The sequence below is a fragment of the Hordeum vulgare genome, chromosome 1H (assembly GCF_904849725.1).
Source record: "Hordeum vulgare subsp. vulgare chromosome 1H, MorexV3_pseudomolecules_assembly, whole genome shotgun sequence".
NCBI lineage: Eukaryota > Viridiplantae > Streptophyta > Magnoliopsida > Poales > Poaceae > Hordeum > Hordeum vulgare.
Window position 1 is genome coordinate 496,720,702 of NC_058518.1, and position 20,601 is coordinate 496,741,302.

The 20,601-nt window shown below is 44.1% G+C and overlaps 1 pseudogene; it reads left to right on the top strand.

Moving 5' to 3' along the window:
• Positions 1-19,211: 19,211 nt before the first annotated feature.
• On the top strand, positions 19,212-20,378 carry LOC123401963 (annotated as a pseudogene).
• Positions 20,379-20,601: the final 223 nt, after the last annotated feature.

Below are 20,601 nucleotides of genomic sequence, written 5' to 3' on the forward strand. Positions count from 1 at the left end.
GAGGACTTTCGGGACGAAGCGCCACGGTCTCGAGGCGAAACCTGGGCAGGAGCACTTTTGCCCTCCGGAGGAGCGATTTTGTCGAAGGAACTTCCCTCCCAGAGGGGGAAATCGAGGCCATCGCAATCACCAACAACCCTCTCATCTTGGGAAGGCTAATCTTCCTCAGCATCTTCACAAGGACCATCTATTATGAAAACCCTAGTTCATCCCTTATACTCAATCTTGTATCAGAAACTCGGATTGGTACCTGGGATGTGTCTAGCAGTGTTAATTACATCTTGTAGTTGATGCTTTATGGTTTATTTGGTGGAAGGTCATATGTTCAGATCCATTATGCTATTCAATACCTCTCTGAACATGAACATGTTTATCACTTGTGAGTAGTTACTTTTGTTCTTGAGGCCACGGGAGAAATCATGTTGCAAGTAGTAATGTCAAGTTGATATTCGTTCGATATTTCGATGATATGAATGTTGTGATTCCCTTAGTGGTATTATGTGAACATTCACTACATAACACTTCACCATATTTTGGGCCTAAGGGAATGCATTGTGGAATAGTAATTAGAGGGTGGGGTGAGAAAGTGAAAGAAACTTAAACCCAGTCTAGGCACTAGTTCGTAAGGGGCTGATTTGGATCCCTAAATTTAATGCTAAGGTTAGAATTTATTCTTAATATTTTTCTCATAGTTGCGGATGCATGCGGGAGGGTTAGTCATAAGTGGGAGGTTTGTTCAAGTAAGAACAACACCCAAGCACCGGTCCACCCACTTATCAAATTATCAAAATACCGAATGCAAATTAACCGAGCATGACGAAAGTGACTAGATGAAATTCCCGTGTACCTTCAAGAATGCTTTGCCTATTATAAGAAATTTTTCTAGGATGTCCTTTGCCACAAAAGGATTGGGCCACCTTGCTGGACCAATTGTTACTATTGCTACTTTTCACTTGTTACAATTATCTTGCTATCAAACAACTTGTTACCGCTATTCCAGTGCTTGGAGAAATTACCTTGCTGAAAACTGCTTGTCATTTCCCTTCGTTCCTCGTTGGGTTCAACACTCTTACTTATTGAAAGGACTATGATTGACCCCCTATACTTGTGGGTCATCGGTGTGTTGTAGTGGGTTCAATCTGACGGGTTTCTATATCCCAGTGTGAGAAGGGGACACGATACGTATTTGTATTGTTGCCACTAAGGATAAAACAACGAGATTAATTCATATTGATTGAATTATCTTTGTCTACATCATGTCATTGTTCTCCAAACATTACTCTGTTTTACTTAATACTCTATATGCGTGTTAGATAGAGGTCGATGGGTGGAGTAATAGTAATAGGCGCAGGCAGGAGTCGGCCTATTTGCTTATGCACGTGATGCCTATATATACATGATCATTGTCGTGAGTATCACATAACTATGCATTTTTCTGTCAATTGCCAAACAATAATTTGTTTACCCACCGTATGCCTACTACATGAGAGATGCCATTAGAGGAAACTACGGCCCCGGGGTCTATTCACTTATAAGTTTACAAATGCTAAAATTACCTCGTTGTCTTTATTTACTTTTGATTTACTTTGCATTTATCAAGTTTCATCTACACACCTGACTTGTTTGCAATCAACGAGTCCAAGGGGATTTACAACCCTCTTGCTCATGTTGGGTGCAAGTGTTTGCTTCTTTGTGTGCAGTCGCTGAAGACGGGGTCTAGTTGTTACTCCTACTGGTTCGATAAACCTTGGTTCTCTACTCAGGGAAATACTTACTTATATTGTGTTTCCTCACCCGTTCCTCTTCATGGAAAATCCAACGCAAATCACAAGTATCACTTATCCGGACGAGTAGGAGGGATGTCTTGGTCGACAGCTTGGAATTAGCATGCTGGATGTCATTTTCTTCATTTGATTCCGTCCGTAGTCGGACCCTGCTCTTATGTATGATGATTGTTATGGATGATTGTGTTTGAATGGTTAATGTTTTAGCATGTGGCGAGTGTAAGCCAACTCCATGTAGTCATCTCGTCTTTACATGTATCGTGACGACATCCATTCTTGTGAAGCAACTTGAAATGCGCTTCTATCCCTATCGAGACCCTCGAGCCGCCGCGAGCATAGTGCCGCATTTTGGGTGTTCCAGTTTCCCGCCACCAACTATTGGGCATAAGCCTAGGCGGCGCGTGACAACTAGCTTAACCTAGAGCCCCTCTACCATTTCCAAGCACTGTCTCTGCCATCAGCCTCCTCGATAAGAAAAATGAGTCGGTGCAAGCGCCACAGCATGTCGAGGAGGAGGGAGCCCATGGCAATGCGCTGGACAACATCGTTTTGCACGGCATCACCAAGGTTGAGTAGGCCTTTGGGGAAAAGTCCATTTAAACCCTAAACTCGTAGAGGTTGGACGAAATGAACCCCCCAAGTCAAAATCCTTGTCGATTGTACCCATTCTATGCAATCCCGGTCTTTGAAACTTTGTGTCATTTTCCAAATTAGGATTGTCAACATGACAAAGGATGGTCTGGATTGGTAGCATTTCATAAAGGGAACACACCCTGCTCCCTGCTGGGCCGACCTACTTTAGTTATTAATTTACCGTCCGGGTTGGCTTGAACCCTAGATCTCTTGCTTTCGATCGACGCAAGTAACCACGAAGGACACCACATGTGTTGTGTTCACTTTCTCCCTTTTTCTTCTTTCTTTCTTTCCTTTTCCTATTTTTCTTTTTATTTTGTTTTCATTATTTCCTTTTTTCTTCATTCATGAACTTTTTCTGAAATCAACGTTTTTTTCAAATTTGCCTATTTTCCAAATCCCGTGAGTTCTTAAAATCATAATGCTCGAATTATTTTAAACTATGTAAAAAATTAGTGTCATCTTAGTAGGAAATAGCAAACGAAAAAAGAACCTCGTTGTGACAGCCCGATGCCGAATTTCCAGAAGATTCCCCTTTATTTCCATTTTCGTCCTGTGGCTTATTTTATTTGTCGCATCATCATCGCATCATGCGCATCATCATCATTGCATCGGCATCTCCGTTGCCGCCAGTTTTCAAAACTTGCATCCGTTGTTAGTTGCCGGTTCTCGTCGTTGTCCGTTCTAAGCCCGACCGCACCCGCACGCATCCGCGGCATCGTCAGACCTTGTTTTCAAAAGTGTGTTTAAAACTTTCTCTGATCGGGGTGAAACATGGCATGCGGTCGTAATTAGTTATAGCTAGGCCGCATGTCGAATTTCGTCGCGATCGGAGTCCGTCTGGTACCCGAACGGTCGACCGTAGCGGCACCGTATTCGGTCTATCGTCGGACGTTTTCGGTATTTTAAAAACTTCGTCGCCGGGTTGCCCGTTTTCCATCTCACCTCCGCCTAGCCCCTCTGCACTATGCACCGAGCTGCGCGCAACCTAGTCCGAAGGCCTCCCGGTACCCAAAACACACGGTCGTGACCGTTGGGTCCGGATCAACCCCGTTATACCGCAAACAATCATCAGTTTGTCCATTGGACTCCCTAGCCTATTCGTTCTCGACCGTCCGATTTATATCGGAGGGTCCACATAACCCCTAATCTAACCCTAGCCAAAACGGTCAAGCGTTGAATTCTAGGAGATTTGTCCCCCTACCGCCGCCGAGTCACTCTTCTTCCTCGGGATCCTTTCCTCCCTCAGTATTAACCACCAGCCAATCCCCAGATCCACTGCAGCCAGACGAAGCCAGCCACCCAAATCCATCCATCCATCAAAGCGTCGGCCTCCCGCGCTCGACCTCGTCTCCAAGCCTCCTCCCATGCTTCAATCCACGGGGATCGGGAGCAGCAGTTGGAGGTCCTCCCGTGCCCGAGCTCCATGCCCCAAGCCACCTCCTTCTCAGCCACCGGAGATCCAGTTCGTCCCAGGCTCATCTCGTGCGTCTAGCGTGGCGCCGGCGTGCAGCAACATCAACGCATCCAGGCTAGTGCCCCGCCATGCTGTTCTCTCCTCCTTCCTCCTTTTCTTTCCTCTGCTCTCAAACTCCTCTTGTTGGTTTCCTGTTTGTCAGCAGCCCATGTGTTGGTGCGCAAGCTGTGGCCGCCGGAGCTTCGTTGAGCACCCCCAGCACCGGGAACGGGACTCCCTCGCCATCCCTCACCTCACGTGCTCTCGTCTCTCTCTCTGGTTCTCACCCTCTCTCTCTCTTGTTTCCTCTCGCAGGGATCGACCTTGGCCTTGGTGTCTCCACCAGGAGGAGCTCGTCGGCAGGCCGGATCGGCCCCTCCTCGATCGGATCTGGACTCTGGTGCTTGTCCCGAAGGAGCCCCATGGCATCCCCTACCTCTGGCCTCGCCATGCGCCTCGTCCATGTAAGGAAATCGCGCTGCCGTAACCTGTATCCCCGGCGTGGCAGCTCTGTTTCGTGTTTCAGGTTCGTCAGATTCGCCAGGGGATGTAGTTCATCTTGCCCAAACCCTTTCTTTTTTGCAGCCTGATCGCTTGTATCCCAGTGGTCAGCCTGCTCGGTAGCAACCGTGAGGTCCAGGGATCAAATCCCGCCGGCGCCCCCTTTTGTTTATTTCGTTTTCTCCCTGTTGCAGTAGAAGTAGACTTAGTTTAGCTACCTTAAGTCCCCATCTGTGGTCAGCTGCACTGCAGTAGCGTTGCATTGTGGTGTGGAGTTGTGCATAGGGTACCCTAGGTTCAGGGTTCGAATTCCCCTGCACCCCATTTTATTTTATTTTAGGTGTGTGGTACAGTAGTTGGGGTGTGTGTGTATTGTGGGGGTATGGCCCACTTGCATATACCCATTAGGGGCCCTCGTGAGTATGACCAGTGGGACCCCCTGATGTTTATATGTTTTTTTTTAGGTCTGTGATGTATTTCCAAATCTGGGATATTCCAGAACAGGAATATGCCAAATCTGGCATATCAAGAACAGCCCCTGTTCTTGTTATTAGCGTAGTTTGATCCTGTCTAGTTTTTCCTTTGCTATTTCTGGTGTTTTTCCGCACGCATTTATAGCGGTGTTATATATGGATTTGGGGTAGAAGAACCCAATGAATCCAATGGTGACACTGGATTCCAGTTGTGAGCAGTTATGCAGGAGTGTCACTTTGTCATGAGGTGGCACTTGTTGACCTCATAGGTTGGTGTAAGTGCATAGTTAGGGATTGAGCATACATGCATCATTTTAGTTAGTGCTTCCTGTTGTGCATGTCTCTGGGAACGTAGCTCCGTTCGATGTTCCATGTGTTAACCGACTAGGATGACATGTAGAATCACTGCTTCACCCCTTGCCATGTTAACAACATTTTAATATTGCCGTGTTCCTAAATGGGAGTGAACTAAACAATTAAATGTGGAGTTTCGTCGATATGCAACTCGTTGCATATCGAGCTTTACTTAATGTGTAGTGTTTGTGTGAGGTGAATTGTCATGCCTTGCCGTGCATATTTGATCTGATCATGCATCATATTAGGTTGTGCTTCATGTCGTGCTTTGCCGTGGTGAATATCTGTGTTGATGTTTGTTTCTGTTTTCCTCCGTCTCGATAGAGTTCCGCAAGCGTGTCGGAAAGTGAGGAACCGTTCGACTACGTTGGTTCGCCGACTTCACAGAGTTAATCTTCTTCCAAGCGGGATCTCAGGCAAGATGACCATTTCCCCAAATACCATTACTATCATTGCCATGCTAGTTTTTACCGTTTCTATCGATTATGTCTCGTTGCCTACCACCTGTTAAATATCAGCCTCTCAACAATGCCATGAAAACCTTTAACCTGTTCAACCTAGCAAACCACTGATTGGCTATGTTACTGCTTGCTTAACCCTGTGTAAGCGTTGCTAGTTGCAGGTGCAGTTGCTTCCATGTGAAAACATGGGTTCCTTGTTATACCACCATATTAAATGCTATTTAATTTAATGCACCTATATACTTGGTAAAAGGTGGAAGGCTCGGCCTTTCTAGCCTGGTGTTTTGTTCCACCTTTGCCCCCTTAGTTTCGGCTACCGGTGTTATGTTCCATAAATGAGCGCTCCTAACACGATCGGGGTTGTTATGGGGACCCCCTTGATAATTCGTTTTAGATTAAGACTGGTCTGGCAAGGCCCAACTTTGGTACTACGTTTTCCTAATAACCTAATAATAATGCATAGGGACCCGCCGGCACCCGAGGAAATTTAATCAACCCTCGGCCAGTGCTCCTCATGAGTGTTGGTCCAAACTGGCAGACTACGGGGCCACCGCGGGGCAACCCAAGGTTTGGTTCTCCTAGTGTGACCCATCCGTCGTGTCCTGAGAACGAGATATGCGGCTCCTATCGGGTTCGTCGACACGTCGGGCGGCCTTGCTGGATTAGTTTTACCTTTGACGAAATATCTTGTGCATCGGGATTCCGGTGATGCTTTGGGTAATCTCAGAGTTGAGGTTTTCCACTAGGGAATCCGACGAGATCACGAGCTTCGTGATTGAGGATTTCTATGCGGCTTATGGTAATTTGTGATGGACTAGTTGGAGCACCCCTGCAGGGTTAAATCTTTTCGGAAAGTCGTGCCCGCGGTTATGTGGCAACGTGGAAACTTTGGTTAACACTGGTTCTAGACAACTTGAAGTTAACTTAATTAAAACATGCCAACTGTGTGCGTAACCGTGACTATCTCTTTCGTGAGTTCCTTCTCCGATCGAGGACACGGTGGGGTTATGTCTGACGTAGGTAGGTGTTCAGGATCATTCATTTGATCATCCGTAGTTCCCGTCCGCTATGCGTAGATCTTCCCCCTCTTATTTCTCGTACTCGTAAGTTTAGCCACCAAATAAATGCTTAGTCGCTGCCGCAACCTCACCACTTAACCATACCTCACCCATTAAGCTTTGCTAGTCTTGATACCTTTGGAAATGAGATTGCTTAGTCCGTTGTGGCTCACAGATTACTACAACACCAGTTGTAGGTACAGGTAAAGGTTACTTGACGCGAGTGCGTTGATTGTTCATTTGGAGTTGCTTCTTCTTCTTCTTCATCATCTATCTAGGATGGGTTCCAGGCCGGCAGCCTATGATAGCAAGGATGGACGTCGTTCTTCTTTTGTCGTTTGTTTTCGTCCGTAGTCGTACCCTGCTCTTACTCTTGATGAATATGTACTGTACTGATGTGACTCTGATGTAGCTTGTGGCGAGTGTAAGCCAATTCTATATATATATATATATATATATATTCTTTTCAGTACAAGTACTCGTAACGATATCCATTCTTGCGACAAGACGAGATGCGTTTCTATCCCTGACGAGGCCTTCGTGCCAAATTGAGAATAGGGTCGCATCTTGGACGTGACACTCGTGAACCAAATTTTCAAAACAAAAAGTTCACAAATTTAGAAAAAAGCTCAATAATTTTGTAAATAGGTCCATTGATTTTGAAAATAAAATTCTACAGATTTGGAAAAAAATCACGAATTTTGGAAGAGAAATGTAAAAATGAAAATGAGCTCATGGATTTTAAAAAGTTCAGTAGTTCACGGATTCAAAGAAATTCAAAAGTTTTGTACAAAGGTTAACAAAATTTAAAAACATATTGAAATTTTTTTCGCACAGTAGATAAAAAATAAAAATAAAATTGAATAAGGAGCTTCCATAAACAAAATAAATAAGATAGGAAGAAAAGGAATAAACTATTCACAAGAGGTGAGCGACATGGTTGGTTAGTGTAGTTTGCATAAAAAAAGAGGTTTCTTGTTCGAATCCCCTTGTGTGCACCTTTTTTAGCAGTGTAAGAGGAAAAAATGATTTTTTAGCACACAAAGAAAAGACAAATGGGCGGGCCTAGAAGGCAGGACGGGTGCGCGTCGTGGCGAACGCTGCCGCTCCCTGGCCCATTAACCAGATGAATCCCGTCGACATTTATCATGTGAGCGCTTTTATGCATTAAAAGATGTCGGTGTTCGATTTAGACCAGGATTGCATAGTTCAAGGTGCAATCGACGAGGATTTCGACTTGGGGATTCGTTTCGCCCAACATCTGCGAGTTCATGATTCAAAATGGACTTTTTTCGACCGTTGGCACAGGGCGTGGCGCCGTCGGACCAAGAAAGGCACGTTCATTGTGTTCATCTATATAGCGTTGCATGAGCTGCATGGATTTGATGGTTCGGATATGACGAACACGACCGTGGAAGCAGTCGAATGAGGGTGTCAATCGGTGCATGCGGACGTGTTGGGCGCCATGAGGGGCCGCATTAGATATATGTAGATGTTCTTAGGGAATTTCTATCCGATCACCAATAAAGTTGTAGGGGGGTAAATTTGGTTATCCTCCCTTATGGCGCACCTAGCCGAGCACCTAGCGGTATATTGGAGTAAAAATTATCCTCCACCTCCCCAAATCCACCCCTCCCCTAATCTCCCTAAATATGCTCAATCATGTCGCGGCCGAGTAAAAGTGGTGCATTTCTTTCTCACACACCCATGTCTCCTTGTCTCCCACCTACACAGCCACCACACCCGCCGCCACCACCGATGACCGTCCCTCCGGTCGGAAATGATAGTCTGGTCCCTTCCCTCTTCCAGTCGGGAACCGTTGTCGCCTTTTTGCCGTCGAAAATCTCCCACACGCCATCGCCCGCATCGAAGACGAGGTTGGGGATGAAAAAAAATGTGTTCAAGCTCCTCCTCCAACTACATCAATGGCCTCCAGGATGGCCATCGCCTCTTCGACAATGGCTCGCAGCCCTCCTACCACTTCTGATGGAGCCAAACGAGCTCTAAAGCCGACGACGCCTAGTAAAGCTACTCTAGCGCGCCCTACGACCACATCTCCAGCGTGGCTGGTGATACGTCTATTTTGCATCATGTTTTCATGTTGATATTTATCGCTTCTTTGGCTGTTATTTCACTTCACGGTACAATTCTTATGCCTTTTCCCTCTTATTTTGCAAGGTTTACATGAAGAGGGAGAATGTCGGCAGCTGGAATTCTGGCCTGAAAGTGGAGCAAAGTTGAGATACCTATTCTGCGCAACTCCAAACGCCGTAAAAATTAACGAGGATTTTTTTCGGATTTATAAAAAATACTGGGCCGAAGAAGCTCCACAGGGGCGCCAGGGGATGGCCACAAACCTGCACGGCGCGGCCACCCCCCAGGCCGCGCCATGAGGGCTTGTGGGCACCCTGCTGGCCCACTTGCCCCCCTCTTCTACTATATGAAGGGTTTCGTCTGGAAAAAAAATCAAGGAGGAGCTTTTTCGTGGTTTCGCCGCCGCCATGAGGCGGAACTTGAGCAGAACCAATCTAGAGCTCCAGCAGGACGATCCTGCCGAGGAAACTTCCCTCCCGGAGGGGGAAATCGTCGTCATCGTCATCACCAACACTTCTCTCATCGTAGAGGAATCGTCACCATCGACATCTTCATCAGCACCATCTCATCTCCAAACCCTAGTTCATCACTTGTAACCAATCTCCGTCTCGCGACTCCGATTGGTACTTGTAAGGTTGCTAGTAGTGTTGATTACTCTTTGTAGTTGATGCTAGTTGGATTGTTTGGTGGAAGAGTTTATGTTCAGATCCTTGATGCTACTCATTACCTCTCTGGTCATGAATATGATTATGCTTTGTGAGTAGTTACTTTTGTTCCTGAGGACATGGGATAAGTCATGCTAATAGTAGTCATGTGAATTTGGTATTCGTTCGGTAATTTGATATGTTGTATTTTGTTTTTCCTCTAGTGGTGTTATGTGAACGTCGACTACATAACACTTCACCATTATTTGGGCCTAGAGGAAGGCATTGGGAAGTAGTAAGTAGATGATGGGTTGCTAGAGTGATAGAAGCTTAAACCCTAGTTTATGCGTTGCTTCGTAAGGGGTTGATTTGGATCCACTAGTTTAATGCTATGGTTAGACTTTGTCCTAATTCTTCTTTCGTAGTTGCGGATGCTTGCGAGAGGGGTTAATAATAAATGGGATGCTTGTCCAAGTAAGGGCAGTACCCAAGCGCCGGTCCACCCACATATCAAACTATCAAAGTAACGAACGCGAATCATATGAACGTGATGAAAACTAGCATGACAGAAATTCCCGTGTATCCTCGGGAGCGTTTTTCCTCCTATAAGACTTTGTCCAGGCTTGTCCCTTGCTACAAAAGGGATTGGGACACTTTGCTGCACTGTTACTACTTTTGTTACTTGTTGCTTGCTACGAATCATCTCACCACACAATCACTTGTTACCGACAATTTCAGTGCCTGCAGATTTTACCTTGCTGAAAACCACTTGTCAGATCCTTCTGCTCCTCGTTGGGTTCGACACTCTTACTTATCAAAAGTACTATGATTGATCCCCTATACTTGTGTGTCATCAAGACTCTTTTCTGGCACCATTGCCGGGGAGTGAAGCGCCTTTGGTAAGTGGAACTTGGTAAGGAAACATTCATATAGTGTGCTGAAATTTATTGTCGCTTGTCACTATGGATACTAATCCTTTGAGGGGCTTGTTCGGGGTATCTTCACCTCGAACGGAAGCACAAAGAGTTGCTCCTCAACCTGCTGCACCTACTGAAAATATTTGCTTTGAATTTCCTTCGGGTATGCTTGAGAAACTGCTAGCTAATCCTTTTACAGGAGATGGAACATCACATCCAGACTTGCATCTAATCTATGTAGATAAAGTTTGTGGTTTATTTAAGCTTGCAGTTTGCTCGAGGATGAGGTCAAGAAGAAGGTCTTTCCTTTATCTTTGAAGGATAAGGCGTTGACATGGTAAAGGCTATGTGATGATACTGGATCATGGGACTACAATCGGTTGAAATTGGAATTTCATCAAAAGTTTTATCCTATGCATTTAGTACATCGTGGTCGGAATTATATTTACAATTTTTGGCCTCGTGACAGAGAAAGCATCGCTCAAGCTTGGGGGAGGCTTAAATAAATGCTATATTCATGCCCCAATCATGAGCTCTCGAGAGAAATTATCATTCAAAATTCTATGCTCGGCTTTCTCATGATGATCGCACCATGCTTGACACTTCTTGTACCGGTTCTTTTATGAAGAGAGATATTGACTTCAAATGGAATTTATTGGAGAGAATTAAACGCAACTCTAAAGATTGAGAGCTTGAATAAGGTAAGGATTCAGGTATGAATTTCACGTTTGATTGCGTTAAATCCTTTGTTGAGACAAATACATTTTGTGACTTTAGCGCTAAATATGGACTTGACTCTGAGATAGTAGCTTCATTGTGTGAATCCTTTGCTGACCATATTGATCTCCCCAAAGAGAAGTGGTTTAAATATCATCCTCCTTTAGAAGTCAACATAGTTAAACCCACTCCAGTTGAAGAGAAAGTCATTGCCTATAATGATCATGTGGTTCCTAGTGCTTACATTGAGAAACCACCTTTCCCTGTTAGGATAAAGGATCATTCTAAAGCTTCAATTGTGATACGTAGAGGCTACATTAGAACACCTACACCCCCTGAGCAAATTAGAGTTGAACCTAGCGTTGCTATCATAAAAGATCTTCTGTCTGACGATGTTGAGGGACATAATAGTCACTTCTGTGAAGATGCTGCTAGAATTGCTAAACCTCACGTTAGAGACAAACATAGGCATGTTCTTGGCATGCATGTGGTTTCTGTTAAGATAGGAGATCATTGTTATCATGGTTTATGTGACGTGGGTGCTAGTGTTAGTGCAATACCTCAATCCTTATATGATGAAATCAAAGATGAGATTGCACCTATTGAGATAGAGCCTATTGATGTCACTATTCAGCTTGCCAATAGAGATATTATCTTCCCTGTGGGAATTGTTAGGGATGTTGAAGTTTTGTGTGGTAAAACGAAGTATCCTGTTGATTTCCTCGTTCTTGCTACCGCACAAGATAGCTTTTGTCCCATCATATTTGGCAGACCCTTCCTCAATACCGTCAATGCTCATATTGACTGTGAGAAGCAAACTGTCACTGTTGGCTTTGAAGGTGTGTCACATGAGTTCGATTTCTCCAAGTTTGGTAGACAACCTCATGAAAAAGAGTTGCCTAGTAAGGATGAAACTATTGCCTTAGCTTCTATTGTCGTGCCTCCTACTGATCCCTTAGAGCAATACTTGCTTGAGCATGAAAATGATATGCATATGGATGAAAGGGATGAAATTGATAGAGTTGTCTTAGAACAATATGCTATCCTTAAGAATAATATGACTGTTTAACTGCTTGGGGATCCACCCCCACCAAAGGGTGATCCTGTGTTCGAGCTTAAATAGTTGCCTGATAGTCTTGAGTATGCCTATCTTGATGAAAAAGAGATATATCCTGTCATAATTAGTGCTAGCCTCTCAGAGCATGAAGAAAAGAAGTTGCTAAAAACTCTGAGGAAGCACCGTGCTGCTATTGATATACTCTTGATGATCTCAAGGGCATTAGTCCCACTCTATGCCAGCACAAGATTAAAACCGATCCTGATTTCAAACCAGTTGTTGATCATCAAAGGAGATTAAATCCTAAGATGAAAGAAGTAGTAAGAAAAGAAATACTAAAGCTCCTGGAAGCGGGTATTATATATCCTGTTGCTCATAGCGATTGGGTGAGTCCAGTGCATCGCGTTCCTAAGAAGGGAGGCATTACCGTTGTCCCTAATGATAAGGATGAATTGATCCCACACAGGATTATTACTAGCTATAGGATGGTGATCGATTTTAGGAAATTGAATAAGGCCACTAGGAAATATCATTACCCTTTGCCTTCTATCGACCAAATGCTAGAAAGACTGTCTAAACACACACACTTTTGCTTTCTAGACGGTTATTCTGGTTTCTCCCAAATACCAGTTGCACAATCTGATCAGGAGAAAACCACTTTCACCTGCCCTTTCGGTACCTTTGCTTATAGACGTATGCCTTTTAGCTTATGTAATGCACCTGCCACCTTTCAAAGATGTATGATGGCTATATTCTCTGTCTTTTGTGAAAAGATTGTCGAGGTTTTCATGGATGACTTATCCGTTTACGGGTCTTCCTTTGATGATTGCCTCGGCAACCTTGATCGAGTCCTGTAGAGATGTAAAGACACCAATATTGTCTTGAATTGGGAGAAGTGCCACTTTATGGTTAATGAAGGCATAGTCTTAGGACATAAAATTTCTGAAAGAGGTATTTAAGTCGATAAGGCTAAGGTTGATGCAATCGAGAAAATGCCATATCCCACAGATATCAAAGGTATAATAAGTTTCCTTGGTCATGCTGGTTTCTATAGAAGGTTCATTAAAGACTTCTCTAAGATTTCTAGGCCTCTTACCAATCTATTGCAAAAGGATATTCCTTTTGTTTTTGACGATGATTGTGAGGAAGCGTTCGAAATACTTAAGAGGGCTTTGATAACTGCACCTATTGTTCAACCACCTGATTGGAACTTACCTTTTGAAATCATGTGTGATGCTAGTGATTATGCTGTTGGTGTTGTTCTAGGGCAAAGAGTTGATAAGAAGTTGCATGTTATTCACTACGCTAGTAAAACTCTAGACAGTGCCCAAAGAAACTATGCTACTACGGAGAAGGAATTTTTAGCAGTCGTGTTTGCATGTGAAAAGTTCAGGTGTTACATAGTTGATTCCAAAGTTACTATTCACACTGATCATGCTACTATTAAGTACCTCATGGATAAGTAGGACGCTAAACCTAGACTTATCAGATGGGTTCTCATGCTACAAGAATTTGATTTGCACGTTGTTGACAGAAAGGGTGTTGATAACCCAGTAGCAGATAACTTGTCTAGGTTGGAGAACGTTCTTGATGACCCACAACCTATTGATGATAGCTTTCCCGATGAACAACTGAATGTCATCAATGCTTCACGTAGTGCACCGTGGTATGCTGATTATGCAAACTATATCGTTGCCAAATATATACCACCTAGTTTCACGTACCAGCAAAAGAAGAAATTCTTCTTCGACCTGAGACATTACTTCTGGGATGACCCTCACCTTTATAAGGAAGGAGTGGATGGTGTTATTAGACGTTGTGTACCTGAACATGAACAGGGACAGATCCTACAGAAGTGTCACTCCGAGGCCTACGGAGGACACCATGCGGGAGATAGAACTGCACACAAGGTATTGCAATCAGGTTTCTATTGGCCCACTCTCTTCAAGGATGCCCGTAAGTTTGTCTTGTTTTGCGACGAATGTCAAAGAATAGGTAATAGTAGCAAACGTCAGGAAATGCCTATGAACTATTTACTTGTCATTGAACCACTTGATGTTTGGGGCTTTGATTATATGGGACCTTTTCCAAAATACAACGGGTATACTCACATCCTAGTTGCTGTTGATTACGTCACTAACTGGGTAGAAGCTATCCCCACTAGTAGTGCTGATCACAACACCTCTATCACGATGCTGAAAGAAGTCATCTTCCCTAGATTTGGAGTCCCTAGATATCTAATGACCGACGGTGGTTCACACTTCATTCATGGTGCTTTCCGTAAAATGCTTGCTAAGTACTATGTCAACCATAGAATTGTGTCTCCCTACCACCCTCAGTCCAGTGGTCAAGTAGAGCTAAGCAATAGAGAGATTAAACTAATTCTGCAAAAGACTGTCAACAGGTCTAGAAAGAATTGGTCTAAGAAGCTCGATGATGCACTATGGGCTTATAGAACTGCATATAAGAATCCCATGGGCATGTCTCCGTACAAATTGGTGTACGGTAAAGCATGTCATTTCCCTCTTGAGCTAGAGCATAAAGCTTATTGGGCAATCAAAGAGCTCAACTTTGATTTCAAACTTGTCGGTGAGAAGAGGTTATTTGACATTAGCTCGCTTGATGAATGGAGAACTCGGGCATATGAGAATGCCAAGTTGTTCAAGGAAAAGGTCAAGAGGTGGCATGATAAGAGGATACAAAAGCGTGAGTTCAATGTAGGTGAATATGTCTTGCTATATAACTCTCGTTTAAGATTCTTTGCAGGCAAGCTTCTCTCTAAATGGGAAGGTCCCTATGTTGTTGAGGAAGTATATCGTTCCGGTGCTATTAAGATCAACAACACGGAAGGTAATTGTCCGAGAGTGGTAAATGGGCAGAGAATCAAGCATTATATCTCACGTACTCCCATAAATGTTGAAAGCAATATTATCAATACCATAACTCCGGAAGAATACCTAAGGGATATTTATCAGCCTGTTTCACACTCCGAAAACGAAGAGGTATGTGATTCGGTAAGAAAACAGAGTCCAAAACTTTTCCAGTAGGAAATTTTCTCCGTTTTGGAATATTTGAAAAAATACAAAAATTGGAAGTAGTCCGGAAAGTGCGCGAGGAGGTGACAAGCGTGCACGGCACGGGCCCACCCCCTGGCCGCGCCGTGAGGGCTTGTGGACACCTCGTGCGCCTCCCGGACTCCGTTTTCGTGCAGGGTACTCCTTCTGGTCTGAAAAAATCATTATATATAGTCCCGTTTGATCTGACCCCTGCATCACGCGGATGTCTTCTGTTTTTTGTTTCGAGCCTGTTTTCTGCCGCAGATTTAGAGCAAGATGTCGTCTAAGGAATCAGTGGGGGAGAACGATCTCCCTCAAGTTTATGGAGAAGTAAGTGCTGATCTGAAAAGGATGGAGGTCATGGAGGCTAAGGAAAGGCTACCTAAAGAAACCAAGGGCAAAACTAAGGAGAAGAATCAGGCGTGGGACGAAGTGCAATCTGTGCTCAACAGGGAAGAAGTTGACGAAGTGGATTTCCTCCAACCCTACCTCCACCTACTGTCTCCATCCTTGATTGAACTCTTGACGTTTTGTGAAACAACTCGTGCTTGCAATACTTGTCTCACTCGTGAAGTTGTTTTGCTGGAAAAACATATCGCAGATCTCCAAGGTATAAATCAAAGATTAATGGCCCTCTTGGAGTCAAAGATTGCAACAACTCCACCACCATCACCTCCAAAGGAAGACAACTAAACATGGGTATGGGCAATCCCCTTGGCTTGTGCCAAGCTTGGGGGAGTTGCCCCGGTATCGTATCACCATCACATCTTTTGCCTTTACCTTTGTTTTAGTTTTCCTTTTTCAGTTTTCTCTTTCTCTAGTAGAATAAAAGTCTTAGTGTTTTAGTCTTGAGTTTTGTTTTGTGTCACCCCCGATGTATTCGAGCTCGTGAGCCATATAATAAAGAGTGTCTTAGTTGAAGGGCTTTGCCTCTTGCCATGATCAAAAGAGTGAGAATAGAACAAAAGCATGAAAGATCATGTGATGATCTTATGGAAAGTGATGGCTTCACATATAAAAAGAATGAGGATTGAAACTTGTTGAGGGTAGGCAAACGTAGACCTTGGTCATTGTTGAAATTAATAGAAAGTGATAAAGAAGGAGAGGTTCACATATAAATATATCATCTCTGACACCATCTATGATTGTGAACACTCGCTAAACTATTGCATGCCTAGAAGTAGATGTTGGACAAGGAAGACAACATAATGAATTGTGTTTTCTTGGCTCTGAACAATGTTATATGATTAGATATCCCTTAGCATGTGACGATTGCTTCCACCTCATATTAGCCAAACCTCCCGCACTAAGTAGAGATACTACTTGTGCATCCATAAACCTTCAATCCAGTTTTGCCATGAGAGTCCAGCATACCTACCTATGGATTGAATAAGATCCCTCAAGTAAGTTGTCATCGGTGCAAGCAATAAAAATTTCTCTCTAATATGTATGATCTATTAGTGTGTGGAAAATAAGCTTTGTACGAACCTGTGATGAGGAAGACATAAAAGCGACAGACTGCATAATAAAGTTCTTTATCACAGGAGGCAATATAAAGTGACGTTCCTCCGCACTAAGAGGACACGCATCCAAACCTCAAAAGCGCATGACAACCTCTGCTTCCCTCTGCGAAGGGCCTATCTTGTACCTTTACTTTTTGCCCTTGAAAGAGTCATGGTGATCTTCACCAATTCCTTATCTCGCCTTTATCTTGGCTAACGTCATATGCTTGGGAAAGATCTATATTCATATGTCAACTTGGAAGTAAGTATTCATGAATTATTGTTGTTGACATTACCCTTGAGGTAAGCAGTTGGGAGGCAAAACTATAAGCCCCTATCTTTCTCTGTGTCCAACTGAAACTTTGATCTCATGAGTACCACGTGAGTTATAGCAATTGTAGAGAACGAAAGAATGATTGAGTATGTGAATTTGCTTTACAAGCTCTTATTTGACTCTTTTTGATGTTGTGATAAATGGCAATTGCTTCAATGACTAAAGGCTATCGGTTGTTACTTCTCGATAAGGTTCTTGATCCATGCTTTACTTTGTGAAGGAATTATCACTTTAGCATGAGAGATTATATGTTGGTATTGTTGTTCTGATCATGATCATGATGCATGCATGTTCGTATCTTGTTTTGTCGACACCTCTCTCCCTAAACATGTGCACATATTTATTGAGCTAGGCTTTCGCTTGAGGACAAGCGAGGTCTAAGCTTGGGGGAGTTGATACGTCCATTTTGCATCATGTTTTCATGTTGATATTTATCGCTTCTTGGGCTGTTATTTCACTTCACGGTACAATTCTTATGCCTTTCCTCTCTTATTTTGCAAGGTTTACATGAAGAGGGAGAATGCCGGCAGCTGGAATTCTGGCCTGAAAGTGGAGCAAAGTTGAGATACCTATTCTGCGCAACTCCAAACACCGTAAAAATCAACGAGGATTTTTTTCCAGATTTATAAAAAATACTGGGCCGAAGAAGCGCTAGAGGGGCGCCAGGGGATGGCCACAAGCCTGCACGGTGCGGCCACCCCCCCAGGTCGCGCCATGAGGGCTTGTGGACACCCTGCTGGCCCACTTGCCCTCCTCTTCTGCTATATGAAGGGTTTCGTCTGGAAAAAAATCAAGGAGGAGCTTTTTCGTGGTTTCGCCGACACCACGAGGCGGAACTAGAGCAGAAGCAATCTAGAGCTCCGGCAGGACGATCCAGCCGGGGAAACTTCCCTCCCGGAGGGGGAAATCGTCGCCATCATCATCACCAACACTCCTCTCATCGTAGAGGAATCGTCACCAACAACATCTTCATCAGCACCATCTCATCTCAAACCCTAGTTCATCACTTGTAACCAATCTCCGTCTTGCGACTCCGATTGGTACTTGTAAGGTTGCTAGTAGTGTTGATTACTCTTTGTAGTTGATGCTAGTTGGATTGTTTGGTGGAAGAGTTTATGTTCAGATCCTTGATGCTACTCATTACCTCTCTGGTCATGAATATGATTATGCTTTGTGAGTAGTTACTTTTGTTCCTCAGGACATGGGATAAGTCATGCTAATAGTACTCATGTGAATTTGGTATTCGTTCGGTAATTTGATATGTTGTAAGTTGTTTTTCCTCTATTGGTGTTATGTGAACGTCGACTACATAACACTTCACCATTATTTGGGCCTAGAGGAAGGCATTGGGAAGTAGTAAGTAGATGATGGGTTGCTAGAGTGACAGAAGCTTAAACCCTAGTTTATGCGTTGCTTCGTAAGGGGCTGATTTGGATCCACTAGTTTAATGCTATGGTTAGACTTTTTCTTAATTCTTCTTTCGTAGTTGTGGATGCTTTTGAGAGGGGTTAATCATAAGTGGGATTCTTGTCCAAGTAAGGGCAGTACCCAAGCGTCGGTCCACCCACATATCAAACTATCAAAGTAACGAACGCGAATCATATGCACATGATGAAAACTAGCATGACAGAAATCCCCGTGTGTCCTCGGGAGCGTTTTTCCTCCTATAAGACTTTGTCCAGGCTTGTCCCTTGCTACAAAAGGGATTGGGCCACTTTGCTGCACCGTTACTACTTTTGTTACTTGTTGCTTGCTACGAATCATCTCACCACACAATCACTTGTTACCGACAATTTCAGTGCGTGCAGATTTTACCTTGCTGAAAACCACTTGTCAGATCCATCTGCTCCTCGTTGGGTTCGACACTCTTACTTATCGAAAGGACTATGATTGATCCCCTATACTTGTGGGTCATCAGCTGGCAGTCGCAGCTGCCAACAAGCATCGCGACCGCCAAGTGCTCGATGAAATGCCTACAAGGTAAAGAAAAAGCTCGGGTCTTGTTGGTAGCCGATAGTGATTGTTGATGGATGATGGTAATGTAGTTTTTTTGTCAAGCGCGGAGATGAACACAGTTGAATTCCTCGCATCTTTGGATTCCCCGTCCGCCGTTGGACTTGATGAGCTCAACCACGACTCCATTTTCCATCATTCGTAGGCGGCCCGAGACATGGAGCCAGAGGTGGTCAGTGAAGAGAAGGAGGCCGAGAAGGTGGTGGACGATGAGGAGGTGGGCGGTGAAGAGGAGGTTGTGGAGATAGCCGAAGCAATCACGCGGGCGTCAAGGTCTCGCACAACCAACTACAACTAAAAAGGGGATATTGCTCTTTGCGATGCCTGGTGCGCCCTTTCTATGGATGCGACGATTGGAACGGATCAAACCAAGACTATGTTTTGGGAGAGAATTACCGAGCACTACAACAACTCCGTGGACGTGTGATCAAGCCATACGGAAGGTTCTCTTGGACATCGTTGGAGCACCATCCATGAACAATGCAACCGATAGTCCGATTGCATCGAGTGAATCATGCACTACCGAGCGGTGTGGAAGTGGCGGAGTATGGCCCCTACATCCAAGAACTATTCAAGCATATATAGGAACACCGAGTTCAACCACAAGCCCTTGCCGTTGCATCATTGCTACAAAGAGCTATGCAAGAACGGGAAGTGGATCCAAAGGATCGCGGAGACCACTCCAAAGAGATCAAGGTTGAGCATATCCATTGAGGAGGACGACGAGGTTGACGAATATTCCAACAATAAACCGGAAGGTAACAAGACTACAAAAGAAAGAGAGAAAATGTGTTCGGTGGCACTTACAATGAAGAACTTGTGGCCATGACTGAGACCAAAAAGGTGTTGGTGGCCGAACGCAAAGAAGATAATATGGTGAGGTGGAATGAGCTCGAGATGGTGGAGGATGGGAAATGGAAGGCCAAGTTGGTGGACGAAGAGAGGAAGGTGAAGGTGAAGGAGCGTAGGCTTGCACTTGAAGAGGAGACGATTCATGATGCCAAGAAGATCGAATAACGTGTTATCATGTTCATGAATCCAAACAAAATTGATGAAACCACAAGAAAGTATTGGGAGCTCACTCGTGGAGAGATCTTGGAAGCCTCTCTTCAGAATGTTCGTGGTAGCCGAGGGGTGGTGGTGGTGATGGTGGTGGCCGAGCGGTGATGGGGGTGTAGATGGTGGTGGTGATTTTTTCTCCGAGCACCTCGTTTGAGTGATGATGATCGAGGGGGTGGTGGTGCATGCCATCGGTTGGCTCGGTCCACAACATATACATGCTATGTTTGTGGTGATTTTGAATCAAACATTGTGTTTGAAGTGATGCCGCTAAATTTTACATATTTTCATTTGAAATTCATGATGATAAAACTATATGTTATAACGGTTATGTTATGATGTTTCAATTTTAATATTCTCATGATATACACATTGTGTAGTGTTTGATGTTGATACGGATACAACATAAAATCTACACAATTTTATTGTTACTCTACTAACTATAAGGGATCGACTAGGTGCGACCTTCGTTGGGGTCCGGTGCCGAC